General features: G+C 38.1%; 1 protein-coding gene across 12 annotated transcripts in view; it reads right to left on the reverse strand.

Moving 5' to 3' along the window:
- The window catches only part of TRPM3 (transient receptor potential cation channel subfamily M member 3), a gene marked incomplete at its 3' end in the record, with an annotated part of 933,308 nt that overhangs the window by 256,335 nt on the left and 664,098 nt on the right, over window positions 1–12,875 (reverse strand). Inside the window, exon 1 of one of the 12 annotated variants that reach the window (XM_082401337.1) lies at window positions 3,234–3,277. The exons of the other annotated variants lie outside the window; for them this stretch is intronic. Of the gene's footprint in view, window positions 1–3,233; window positions 3,278–12,875 lie in introns of those variants that run through there. 12 annotated transcript variants of the gene reach the window in all.

A 12,875-nucleotide genomic window follows, 5' to 3' on the forward strand; every position in this document is an offset into this window, starting at 1 on the left:
TACAAAGGACCTGCATCCTGTTTCAGTCATGGTTACAATCAGGTTGCATAATTTCTGAGTGTTTATACATTGTCCACGTGAAAAGGAGCACCCACCCTGCCACAGAGATCCCTGGGTCCAGGTGGCCCTCTGCGCCCTCACACCACAAAACTAACATTTGCAGTCATTTGTCATCTGGGCATGGAAAAAGCCCCAGTGTCTATTCTTAAAGATTTTTCTTCTCAAATACATAGGAAAAACTAGTGGGTACATCTTTGCAGCAGAAATGAGCTTAGCAGCATAGATAACCAGTCTTTATCTTTGTAAAAAGCCTGTAAGTTAAACTATTCATAGGCTGTGATTTTTCCTAGAAACTGAATACTTTCTTTGATAACATCTCTTGGCAGATAGATGGTAAAAATATTCCTCACTGGACATCTGCAACCAACTTTTCCTACACCTTGGGGAGCAGAAAAGGGAGAGCATACTTTCCCTTTTTTTGTGGCCCACTATCTGGGAATTTCAGGGAGTTCTGATCAATACTCATTGAGAGAAAGCAGGAATGGCAGTATCATGGGTAGACAATGACGTTTGCAGTCAGAAAAAGTTGTGCATGGGATTCTGCAGCTTGGACAAAGTCGTATAATTTCTCTGATCTTCGGTTTTCCTCATCTATAAAATGGGCACAAAAATAATGCCTGACACAGAGTTGTTATCATTATTTAGGTACCAAGTTTTCACTTCAAGAACAGGGACCGGTCCTAGGTTGGCCTGGTACTAGAAGTTCAGATAAAGGTTTAGATGAGATTACTATGAAACTGCTGTAGCAGATCTGACCTAAATTGATTTCACTTTGCACTGGAGATGATATGCTCTCAGAAGGCCTGGCTGGCCACAAACAAGGTATACAGAAAAGCTATTTAACTTTCCTGAGCTTTTTCTATAACATGAGGGTACCACAGCTACTTTGGAGAGTTGTTGTATTAATCAAAGCAAATGATTCAGAGAAAGCACCTGGCACATAGTAGGCACTCAGTAGGTAATAACAATGCTTAACCTTTATTAAGGGTTCATCATGTACCTGGAATTGCGCTGTATACGTATTATCTCCATGGAGCCGCACAAGAACCCCGTGAGGGAAGTACTACTATTATGTCCATTTTACCAATGAAGAAATTGAGTCAGAGATGCAGCAGATTAGAAGACAGAGTTTGAACGTGAGCAGTCTGACTCCAGAGTTCACACTCTTACCCACTCTGCTCAACTGCCTCTCCAAATTAGGTTTTATTGGTATTAAATACCCTAGATCTGGGCAGTGCCATCTGGGCTTGCCTGGGATGCCTTCTAGAGGCATGTCTGGGAACCAGTTCATACATGCACCTTTCCCCTCCTTATTTCCCCCTGCCAGTCCCCACAAGTGGAGTAATGAACACTCTGCTCTCTGTTCCTCTCTCCTTGGGGTCAAGGATTGAGGTGGGACATTAGGCAGACATCAGAATATGAGAAAGACATAAAAGAAGGGGGGGATCATTATAACGGCTACCCCAAAGAAATGTAATCACACAGGACTCCCAACTTGAGAATCTGGGGGCCACAACAAATAGATTACACTTTTCAAGGGCACCTCCATTATTTCTCTCACTCATGGATCCTGGTTTCAACTTGGAAGGCCCTGGAAGGTTTACACAGATGGTGTGTAATAAGAATGACTGCATATGGATTGTCAACTTGTTTGTTAGTCTTTAAGTAATCTGACTTGTGTGCAGTTTAGCAACTTAATTACCTTCTCAAAGGTGAAAAGCTACCTCACTGTCAGCAAAGGGATTGAGGATCAGTTTCTATTTCTTATTATTAGCAAACGAACAGTTTCTCTTGCAAAGGCATAGAAAATTGGGAGGGGAGAAAATGTAAAATAATCTTTCCATCATTCATAATTGAGTCGGATTCTCTTTTTGAGAAGAAAAGCATAATACATAACAGGAAGAGTGCACGTATAGCACATGAATTAGGAATTCTACCAAATACCAGGCATAATTTACTATGCTTTACTGTGGGCTTTGTTTTATTGTGCTTTTATTCAGTCTTCAGTGTGGATGGATATTAGATTTTTAAAATCATTTTCTTGGAGAAGGCATATTTGATGTATAATCATGATTTAACTTGTTCCCTAAACTAGTTCCCTTTTCCTTTGTTCAAAGGCTTTGAACTACTCTGTGTGAAGCTTTATACTTGGTTGCAACACCCAACTAAGTTAGCACAGAATGGCTATCCTTATTGTTAGAAAGCATGAAACAGTTTTGACATGCCATATTTCTAGCTGACCCTTTAACTCTCTTCTAACGCAAAACTTCAACAGCATGCCCTAAAATCTCTTCTTTCTAAATATGCTTTGGAGGGCTCATGTACTCTTAGAAAAGGTGGCTTCTATCAGCTCTTAGAAAATCACTTTTCTAAAGGCAGAACAGTCACATCACCATGACTGAGTTGGCGAAGGGCTATTTTCTTTCTTGTCTTTCTGCATTATCAGTCATGTGTGATGTGTAATAGGGAACTGTTTTTCAAAGGCTAATAATTAAAGGACATCTTATTCAAAACAAAAATGAGGACATTCACATTTCAAGAAAAGTATAATAATAACCCTCAAAGAATAAAGTACGTATGAATTTTGAAAGTCAAATGTACAGTCAATAAAGCATCAAAATAATTGGAACTGAAAAAAGAAAAAAAAATGGTTTCATTTAACAAGGTTTCAACTCTTTTTCACAAAGACTCTGCTACAAACATTAGTCTCTCAAACTTCTTTGACTCTTCCTACCACCCACTCCCCATTAGCTACAGAATTAAGACCTTCTCCGGGCAACATGATTTACAAGTACTTACATAGAGTATGTATTAAATCTGTCTACAGAAAGTCTCAGAAACTGCTATTGCAATCTACCCTTTAGCAGGGCAACTTAACAGGACACCAATCTAGTCCAGTAACTGCAAGATTAGAAAAAGCGTCCACTAACTTTATAGGAACAAATTACGAGCAAAACTTTACATCCCTCATTTTGAGACTCTCAGGTTTAAAAGGTACACTCTGCCCTAATCAGAACAAAACACCAAAGACCCCAAGGTACTGAATGCCTGTGTTCATTTTTACCTTTTGCTTTCCCTCAACATCTCCCTGGCATTCCCTGGGTCTTCCTCTAGATCCCCAGATCCAGTACTGGGAGGCTGAACAAGAAGAAAATGAGCTGAAATCATTTTACCTGAGCATTGACTCTGGGTGGTGGCAAAGGCAGTCCCACGAGCAGCTCTTGTTGCTTTCATTTTGCTGCGTCTGGGGCTGGTCATCCCGTTAATAATGCTCTTATGACCGCCCACTGGAAAAAAAGTCACTTGCCCGGCTCTTCCCCCAAGAGACGTTTCAAGTAAGCAATGAACTTGGGCAGATTAGCCCCTTGGAATGTGCTGCTTTGGGATTAGCCTCACTAAGAATCCCATGGACATTCCCTCGCAGCCCTCAAACACTGCTTGATTTGAACATCTAATCTGACGCCAGAAGAAAAACAAATCCCCGGAGAGATCGGATTTAACTGGCACAAGTCCTGACAGGCTCTCCCCCCTTTTCTTTTTCCATTTTCAGAGAGAAGGCTTGTGAAAGTGTGATAAGGTGTTCTGAGTTCTGAAAAGTTCAACTTTGGAAAGCAAATCCTTCTAAAGAAACAGTATATTAATGCTCCGAGTGGTTTGAACACACAAGCGGCATTGTTCATTCCTCCCCAAAGGATGGAATGATAGCATTTCTTTAAAGAGGAACTGCTAAAAACTCTGAATGTTTCAAAAGGATAGCTGGGTCCCTGAATGTGAGCCCAAGGAGAATAAAGTTGGGGTCTGTCAGTAACCTTCCACAACTTCTGAGATGTCAATAAATAATAATAATACAACTGATCACACTTCTTATCCTGCAGCCCCTCCCCCACTACTGTAACTGTGTGACTAGAAACCTACACTCCCCTGTTTCCCTATTAAAAAAAGATGAGCTGGGACTATTACAGCACATGGATGCAGGCTGAAAGCAGTGGCATTGTGATGTGTTTATCTGGGGCGGGTGGAGGGCAACTTAGAGGTTCTGGCTCACACAACACAAAAGGGCTCTTTCAAATATCTTCCAAGAATAAGTTTTTTAGATAATAGTAGTTCTTAGCTAGATAAGTGAACGAACTGGGGAAGAAGAGAGCTCAACTTTCAACACGGCAAAAATACTTTTAAAGAAGTGACTATGTGAACACTTCACCTCCAAAAGACTTATCTTTTCTTGCAGATGGAAGTCAGAGCTGAGAGGTGTGTTTATCATCAACTCTGTGGGCTGTGAACCTCTGAGGGCAGTGTCATTTTGAGCTTCATTTTCCCACAATCTCCTCTCAAAGCACCTAGTATGTGTTATGTGGGCACTCCCTGAGAATCACAGTGGGAACTGGGTGACTTATTTCTAGCTTGGATCAGATCCATAGCCTTCTCCCTGCCTCTCTGCTGTTTCCAGGATGGATCTCTTTCAAACTCCCCCATCTTCTGGTCTCTCACTTACCAAGGTTTCCCCGGAGACAAGGGGCAACAAACTACTTAGTGACTTTCAACTGAGGAAACATTACAATAAGCAAAATGCAAATGAATCATCATCAGACTGAGCGTGAGCATTAAACATGAGATGGAGAAGTCCCTTTGACAGTCTTCAGGAGTTGGCTGCAGAATAATACGTAGTGATGGCCTTCACAATGAGGATACCTATCCTTCTATGCAGCTGTAACACTCCTATGCATTTATTCTTAGGGAATCAACAGAGATGTGAGCACACAAAGATGTTCACCACAGCGTTATTTATAATTCAGAAAAATTGGAAACAAATGAAAATTAATGGGAGGCTAATTAAACTATGGTTCATGCTGTTTGATGACCACAATCAGGTTTCAGAAGACTATTTAATTACACAGAGAAATATACATTTTCACATTGTTATGTGAGAAAAGCAGGACAAAATTTTAAGTAGAGAATAATTACAAATTTTAAATAGATACAGAGATGATTGGGAATATACTAAAGTGGAAACTGTAGCTAATTTTTATTTTCTTCCTTTTGCTTTTTTATATTTTCCAAAGTTTTCTTCTGTAACCATATATTTATAGTCATGAAATTATATTCTATATGGTCAGAAGATTTCCAGATTTTTTTTTCCAGCTGTTAAGCTCGACCTTATGATAATGGGAAGTCATTAGGAAAGAGCAGTTCAGGAAGTGACGTACGAAGAGCTCAGTTAAAAGAGAGGGCTCAGTGGTTAATATTTGGAAAGGGAAGTTCTATAATGTACAGGATGAGTTTCCTAGGGTATAAAGGCTGGAGAGAGAGAGAGAGAGAGAGAGAGAAGCAGGGAAGGGAACAGAGAAGAGGAGGAGTAGGTGGAAGAAGACCGGGAGGGCTAGCTGACAGGCAGGCATCTGAGAGATACTGAGATCTGATATCTACTTCACTAGATACTACTTCAGTTCCTCATCTGACTTACTTTAAATCTTGAGTTCAATCAGATCCATACTGAGTCTTTTAAATATTGCCCATTTTTTTTTTTTTTAAAGATTTATTGATTGATTGATTGATTGATTGATTGCTATGTTGGGTCTTCGTTTCTGTGCTAGGGCTTTCTCTAGTTGTGGCAAGCGGGGGCCACTCTTCATCACGGTGCGCGGGCCTCTCACTATCGTGGCCTCTCTTGTTGTGGAGCACAGGCTCCAGACGCGCAGGCTCAGTAGTTGTGGCTCACGGGCTTAGTTGCTCCGTGGCATGTGGGATCCTCCCAGACCAGGGCGCGAACCCGTGTCCCCTGCATTGGCAGGCAGATTCTCAACCACTGCACCACCAGGGAAGCCTGCCCATGTGTTTTTTTTAGCCTTATTCTCTCTAGTCTTACTCATTTTTTGTTGCTGTTTTTCTTTTCGCTTATTTTTCCTTCCTAGAGAGAAATATTTGACAGGGAAAAGGATATGAGGCACCTTCTATGAACTTTACACCAAAGACAAAAATACTGCCACCAGAACCACGAGCATTCTGTCTATGTGAACTAGGAAGCCTGAGGTAAAAATCAGCACAGCATTTCTTTCATATGAGGTCACAGATGATCTTCAGGACTCTGATTTGAGAAGGTAATTAGTTCCAAAGAGACTTGCAGCTCTGGGCCACACTGTCCACACAGATCTTTTAAAAACCCTATGCAGTACCCAACAATGCAACTTCAACTCCTGACAGGATATATCACCATCTTGTTTCAGATGTAGTTTAGAGAGAATATACTTTGAATACTAACAAGAGGAAACCACAAGTGTAATGCGAACTGTGGTTATTCTTCACTCCTATCTTCATGTAATGGCAGATTACCTTATTCTTCCAATTCATCGTTAAAGAAAAAAGATCACACTTGAATAGAATATACTAAAAAGTTCCCACTGGTACATAACTCAATTTTAAAAAATGAAATCAGATTTTCTACAAGTAGAAACTAGACTTTGACATGGATGATTTGTATTCATTTTTATAAAGATGTCCAAAGCATTCCTTTCTGTGATGTCCACATTTAATAACAACAATGACAACAAGAGCATGATATAGAGGAGGGGTCAGTAAACATTTTCTGTAAAGTGCTGGATGGTAAATAATTTAGGCTCTCTGTGGGTCACATGGTCTCCGTCACAACATTCAACTCTGCTGTTGCAGCACAAAAGCGCTCATAGGCCAGATATAAACAAATGAGCATTGCTGCGTTCCAATAAAACAGGCAGTGGGCTGGAACTGGTGTGTACTGATCAGCCCTTGCTATAGAGGAAGGGGGTATGTCTGATGGGGCAGCAGGGGAGGGGGGTGACGGTCCTAAAAACCAGGCTTCCATGGCACCACCACTAGCTTGTCTTGGCTCTTCCTTAAGCATGTCAGGCAAGTTCTCAGGTACTTTTGCTTCTGTTGTTCCTTCTACCTGGACAGCTCCATCCTCAGATTGCCCACAACTTGCTCCATCAGCACATTAGGAACACTGACAGGCCCGGACACTCCATCTGAAGGCACACCTGTGTCATCATTCTCTACTCTGTAACTTCCCTCTCTTTTCCTCTTCACATTACCTTCACATTACCTAGCATTATGCCATGTGTTTACGTATTTATTTTTCACATTACCTAGCATTATGCCATGTGTTCACGTATTTATTTTTTGTCTATTTCCTCCACTAGAATGTAAGTTCCTGAGGGCAGTGATTTTATTTTGTTACTGCTGTCACTCCAGCACCTAGAACTGTGTTTGGGATGTGGTCAGCATACAAAGGTGACTTAGGGACAACATTTGATTTACTTGTACATCAATTCCTCACCTGTAAGATGATGACATCAGATGGACCTGTGTTTCCCAGAGGTGGTACCCAGATGCATTTTTCTTTTAACAGTTGGATTTATAATAATATATAATATTTAAGCAATGGCTAAACCTGTAATTTAATAAATATTATTGTTTGGTGACATACATTTTCTTTTGTGGAGTTATGAAAAAATGAATCCACCCAAAATATTTAATAAATTAGATTAAAAATGATTTGTAGATAATGATGGTACCACATAAGCAAGTGAAGTTTGGGAAACACAGGACCAATTCCTCTTAAATGCCCCTTTGGCTCCTTGTTTTTATTCTAATGCATGAAAATAAATGTATTGTGTTCTCTAATATTCAGAATTGCCCTTGACCTATAAAGTAAAACAATGCCAGAGGAACATGACAAAGCCATCTGCCTCTGGAGCATAATACCACCAACATGGTTTTCCTAAAACAGTCAATCAGGATACCCCCTGGTCAATACCCTTCTTTAGCTCCCCAACCCCAACAAGATCAGATCAGTTCAGTATTTAAAACCTTTCAGGATCTGCCTCTGAAACTATCTGTTCAAATCTCTCAATCTCCCTCCAAATCTTTAAACACATTATGCTCCAGTACACTAGATTATTGATTATTTCCCTAATGCACCATGCTGTGCCACACTCCTCAACCTTTGAATATGCTGTCCCATTTGCCTGGAATGCTAGGTTCCTCCTTCTGTACTTAGCAAACACCTGTTTGTTCTTCCTAACTGCACAAAATATTGTATTCTTTGACAAGCTTGGCTGGCCACTGCCAGACAGAATGAATCACCACAACTACTGATCCACTTCCATACCTTGCTCACACTTCCATTAGAAGAAAAGTCATATAATTTTATAATTATTTGTTTTCATTTCAAGATTTATAATCACCCACTGCCAATTTCTGCTGCAAACACACAGTACTCTGGGTCTATCATGGCATAACTAGAGTTTCATAGCCTTGCCTAGGACGCTCTCCTTCTTTTTCTATTTTTAACATTGTTTCTGCAGAAATATCAATTTCTCACTCCTAGTCAGTCATCTTTGGGGAATAATTCTTTGTGGGTTATTTATACTAAATTATTTTAATTACTATAATTAGTATATAAATTATTATACAAATTATTTGTACTAAAATTCTCCTTATAGCCTCTAAACTTAAATCATATACACCTTAACATAAAGTTAAATTAGATTATATTTTTATCACTAGATTTGCAAAAAATTCAATAAATTATGCTTTATAATTATAACTGAAACATCTTTTTTCAGTAGGTCATGCTATGTAAATTACACTTAAAATACAGGCAGAATTTTATATAGATGTACTATGAATATATACTAATGTTAACCTCATAGAATTTTTGTGAACAATTTAAAAATATATTTCATGTTTCTTTGGAAAATTGTTTCATTATGAATCAGTTAATTATTGCTTGGCAATAATATATTACATTTATAAACTATTCTACAGTTCACAAATGCTTCCAAACATAGTATTTTATGCAATACTCACAATAACTCTGTAAGGTAGGTATTATAAAATTCCATTATTCAAATTAAAAACTGGGGTCTACAGAGGTTTAGTCTCATTCCTAAGTTGTACATCAGCTATTGGCTTAGCCTGATGGAGCCAAAGCCCTTGTGCTTCCATAGGGTACAGAGAACCCTGCATCCTCTATATGCTATGACTAACCTTAGGAATGCTGAGTCATCTTTTTCTTCTTTGTGGTGGGATAAGTGCATTTTAATCATTATGATCTTAATAAAAATATACACACTTCATCAAGCCTAAAAGACTGCTGAAAAATTGAAATGAGGACATAGGCTTCTATTTCAAAAGTATCCTAATTATGATCAAGGATTAGACATCTGTTCGAATATAATAGCTATTTCCATACATGGTGACATAAAAACTTAAAAGCTCCACACATACTTTTAGTGACTTCACTGCCTTCATTGACCAAAAAACATACCTACATTGGAGCCAGCTCTATAAAACCGGTGTACATCTTAGGAAGATAATAATAGGATAAACTTCACCCAGAGAAGCAGGAAATGAAAGACAAAATTATGACTAACAAAATTATAAGACTGAGATTTGACATATTCAAGAGCTAGAAAGTTTAAAATGATAGGTCATTTGTTAGAAAGCAGCATCAGTGTGACAATGCCAGTGTACAGCAAGTCACCAGGAGGGCTTTCTACATTCCTGGAGGCCGCATACATGGGAAATACAACCTTGTTTTCTGTCAAGTAAATGCAGAGCTGGGGCAATGTAATGTCATCCTTTAAGTCCTTAATTCTGTTTAGCTTTCACAATTCATTCCCACATCATTCTGATTTTGTCAGGAACTAAAGAAATGTGCTGAGTCATGAAATTGGAACATTCTATGTTATGTTGAAATGTGAAGTTTATGTGACAAATGATAGCATAGATTCAGAGGCTGATTTTTACTTTGTTTGCCTCTTTTGCCCTGGAAGGATGAAGATGCTAAGAAGAAGGGGACAATGGATCAGTAGCTGTACTTCTATCTGTAATAGAGTTCTCAAATGAGGATTAACTGCTTAGGAAATCAGTGTCTCTCTCTCTCTCTCTCTCTCTCTCTCTCTCATTTTTATTATTTTTAGTTTCTTTATCATCAGTCCTAATTACCTTAAAGTATTTTGGGTACAGAAACAGACTCAATCAATGAGTGATTAGTTCAGTTCAAACTCTTCATCCTCACAAAGTACAGACTTAAATTTGGGGCAGGATTTTATTTCTGAAATCCTGATTTTCTTTATCCATTCAAAGGCAGAGCCTAGTGAAAGCATGACTGATTAGGGGTCCCAAGATACGCATCCTAGCCATGCCTTGTTGACCCCTAGTCGTGTAAACTTGGGGGAGGACTTAATCTTGGTGATCTCATGGTCAACCCCAGGTCTCAGAGCTGAGGATTCTGGGAATCAGAACCTGACAGCTTTGTTATTAGTTCCTCATTAATGTGTACAAAATAGATGTAGAGGTGTTTTTTTTTTTTAAATAAGAGGGTATTTTTATTTTAATTTTTACAAATTCATGAAATCACTATTCTTCTGAAAACAAACAAAAATGTAGCAGAGCACACAGTTTTGTGCTTACTGAGCACAAAGCACATAAGGAGATTTGAACTAATAAATAATCCCTGAAAGAATTCTCCCCAGACTCCAACCATTCTTAAGAATGCCCCTGGTTTAGCAATCTGGCACACGTGTCAAGTCCTAATTCTGTTTCAATAAGACTTCAAGTATTATTAAGACATTACTGCAATTAATTAATAACTTGACATTTCTATTTCTGCTATTGAGAGAGTTTTTAAGACCAGAACTTGGTGTTCTCTTGCCCTGATTCCCAACCAAATGATAAATCAAATCTTGATGGTCATTCCAGTCAGAATATGCAGAGTCTGCCCATGATTTGTAATTTTTCTTTAACCTAACAATCAAGAATTACTTAACTGAAGAAACTGAGGCCAAATCAATACCATTTTTATCATCAGAAGTAAGTTATAAGCAGATAGGTCCAGCGATGTAACTGTAAAGCTATTCCTATCTCTCTCTGGAAATGAAAAATTATTAGGTATTAAGTTAATGCAGCATAAATGTATTTCTGTCTGATAGCCATCTTTCTCTGTCAAATTACTAGATTGTTAGGTAGAAAATAAAGGCATCCACATAAATTCAGCCTCTGGTTATGTTGTACTAATGTGACAGTTCTAAAGTGGTTCAAGGTTATTAGCTTCCATATATTGTCAATGCCTTTCCTTACATACTCCCTACCAAAGCCTGTATCTTTTTGATTTATTCTTACCTTAGTATGTTAATAAAAAAATTTCTCTGAAAGATTTTAGGTCCTGGAAGATACTAATACATTTATTAGCTTTCTTTAAATATATTAATTTAAATTTGATGCACATAGAAACGAACAAAAATTCAGAAGTAGGTGTAAAAAATGTTAGTAGGTAGTGCAAAAATATAGATTTAGTTTCCAAGCTGTATTCCATTGGATGGCAACGTGGTATTTTTCTCTTGTTTTCTTACCACCTCACCCTTACTCTGATGTAGAGAATTCTATTCTTTGGATATTTGATGCCAAAATGAAATTCTGATAGCAAAATTCTTCTGAAGGAAGCTATATTAGTAAAGCTATTTTTTAAAATGGACTGTGCTGGCTTTCTAATTTGTCCCTTTAATTCATTCTCCACCCAGCAACAAGAGTGATCATTTTTTTTCTTAATTAATAGACTTTCTTAGAGAAGTTTTAGGTTTAAAGAAAAATTGACCAGAAGTACAGAGAGTTCTCAAATATCCCCTCCCTCCACTTATCCCCATGGTTTCCCATATTATTTAACTCCTTGCAGTGCTGTGCTACATCTGTTCCAAATGACGACCTGATACTGATATATTTCCATTAACTAAAATCCACAGTTTACATCAGGGTTCACTCTTTGTGTTGTACAGTTCTATGGTTTTGCCAAATGCATAATATCATGTATCCATCATAGCAGTATAATATAGAATAGTTTTACTGATGACCATTTAAAATGATGTATTAGCTCATGGCATTCCATCTCCCTTACCACAAATCACTCAGTGACTCCCAGAATAAAATCGAGATTCCTTAGCAGGTCTCAGAGGCCTTGCACAGTCACATCCCAACTCACTACCTCCAGCCATACCAGCCTTCTTTCAGATCTGCAACTTTTCCACATAAAAGAGATGGAAGAGTAAAAATGTCATGATAGAATTTACTCTTTAATTTGAATACTCCTTTTTGAGGGGATACAAATAACACTCATGACCTGGGTGGAGGGGGGTGTGGATGATCTGACGTCCGCATTTTGAATGTAAATTTTCGTAACACAGATTTGTTTAATTTGATAATGTAGTTTATTTTAAGATATCTGTTTGGCACATGAGAGGTAAGTATGATAATGATTTTGGAAGTCATTAGTAAAGACGTTAATCACTGGAAAATCATGGAGCAGAGACCAGGTATCCCAATTCATTTCTTAATTTAATCTTCAAACCCTAAGTTTGCAAGAGATCTTAGGTCCTTTCTCCAATATTTAATAGAAAACTAAGTAAGTTCTTCTGGTGAATGACACCTTGTTTCTAGCTGGTGAGATAACTGCAAAGGAAAATCATAAATACACACATTCACATGAAATTCCTGACTCTGGGATGCGATCCTTTTCATTAGAATACTGTCTGTGACCAGTCATTAAAACTGCCACTACAGGTAAAGGCATAAAATATACTATAATACTGACTTTCACTCACACACACACACCCCCCCAAAATAATAATATATTTCTTTTGTTCAAACAGGTATTTCTTTTCCCTTTTACTTTTTTCTTTGACATACTGATATGTATACTACTGTTAAATAGTGCTCTACCTGAGGCCATAGTAGATGAAGAACAAGGATGAAATATGAGACTCATATTAACATACATGTGTATG

Source organism: Balaenoptera borealis (assembly GCF_965194805.1).
Source record: "Balaenoptera borealis genome assembly, chromosome: 8".
NCBI lineage: Eukaryota > Metazoa > Chordata > Mammalia > Artiodactyla > Balaenopteridae > Balaenoptera > Balaenoptera borealis.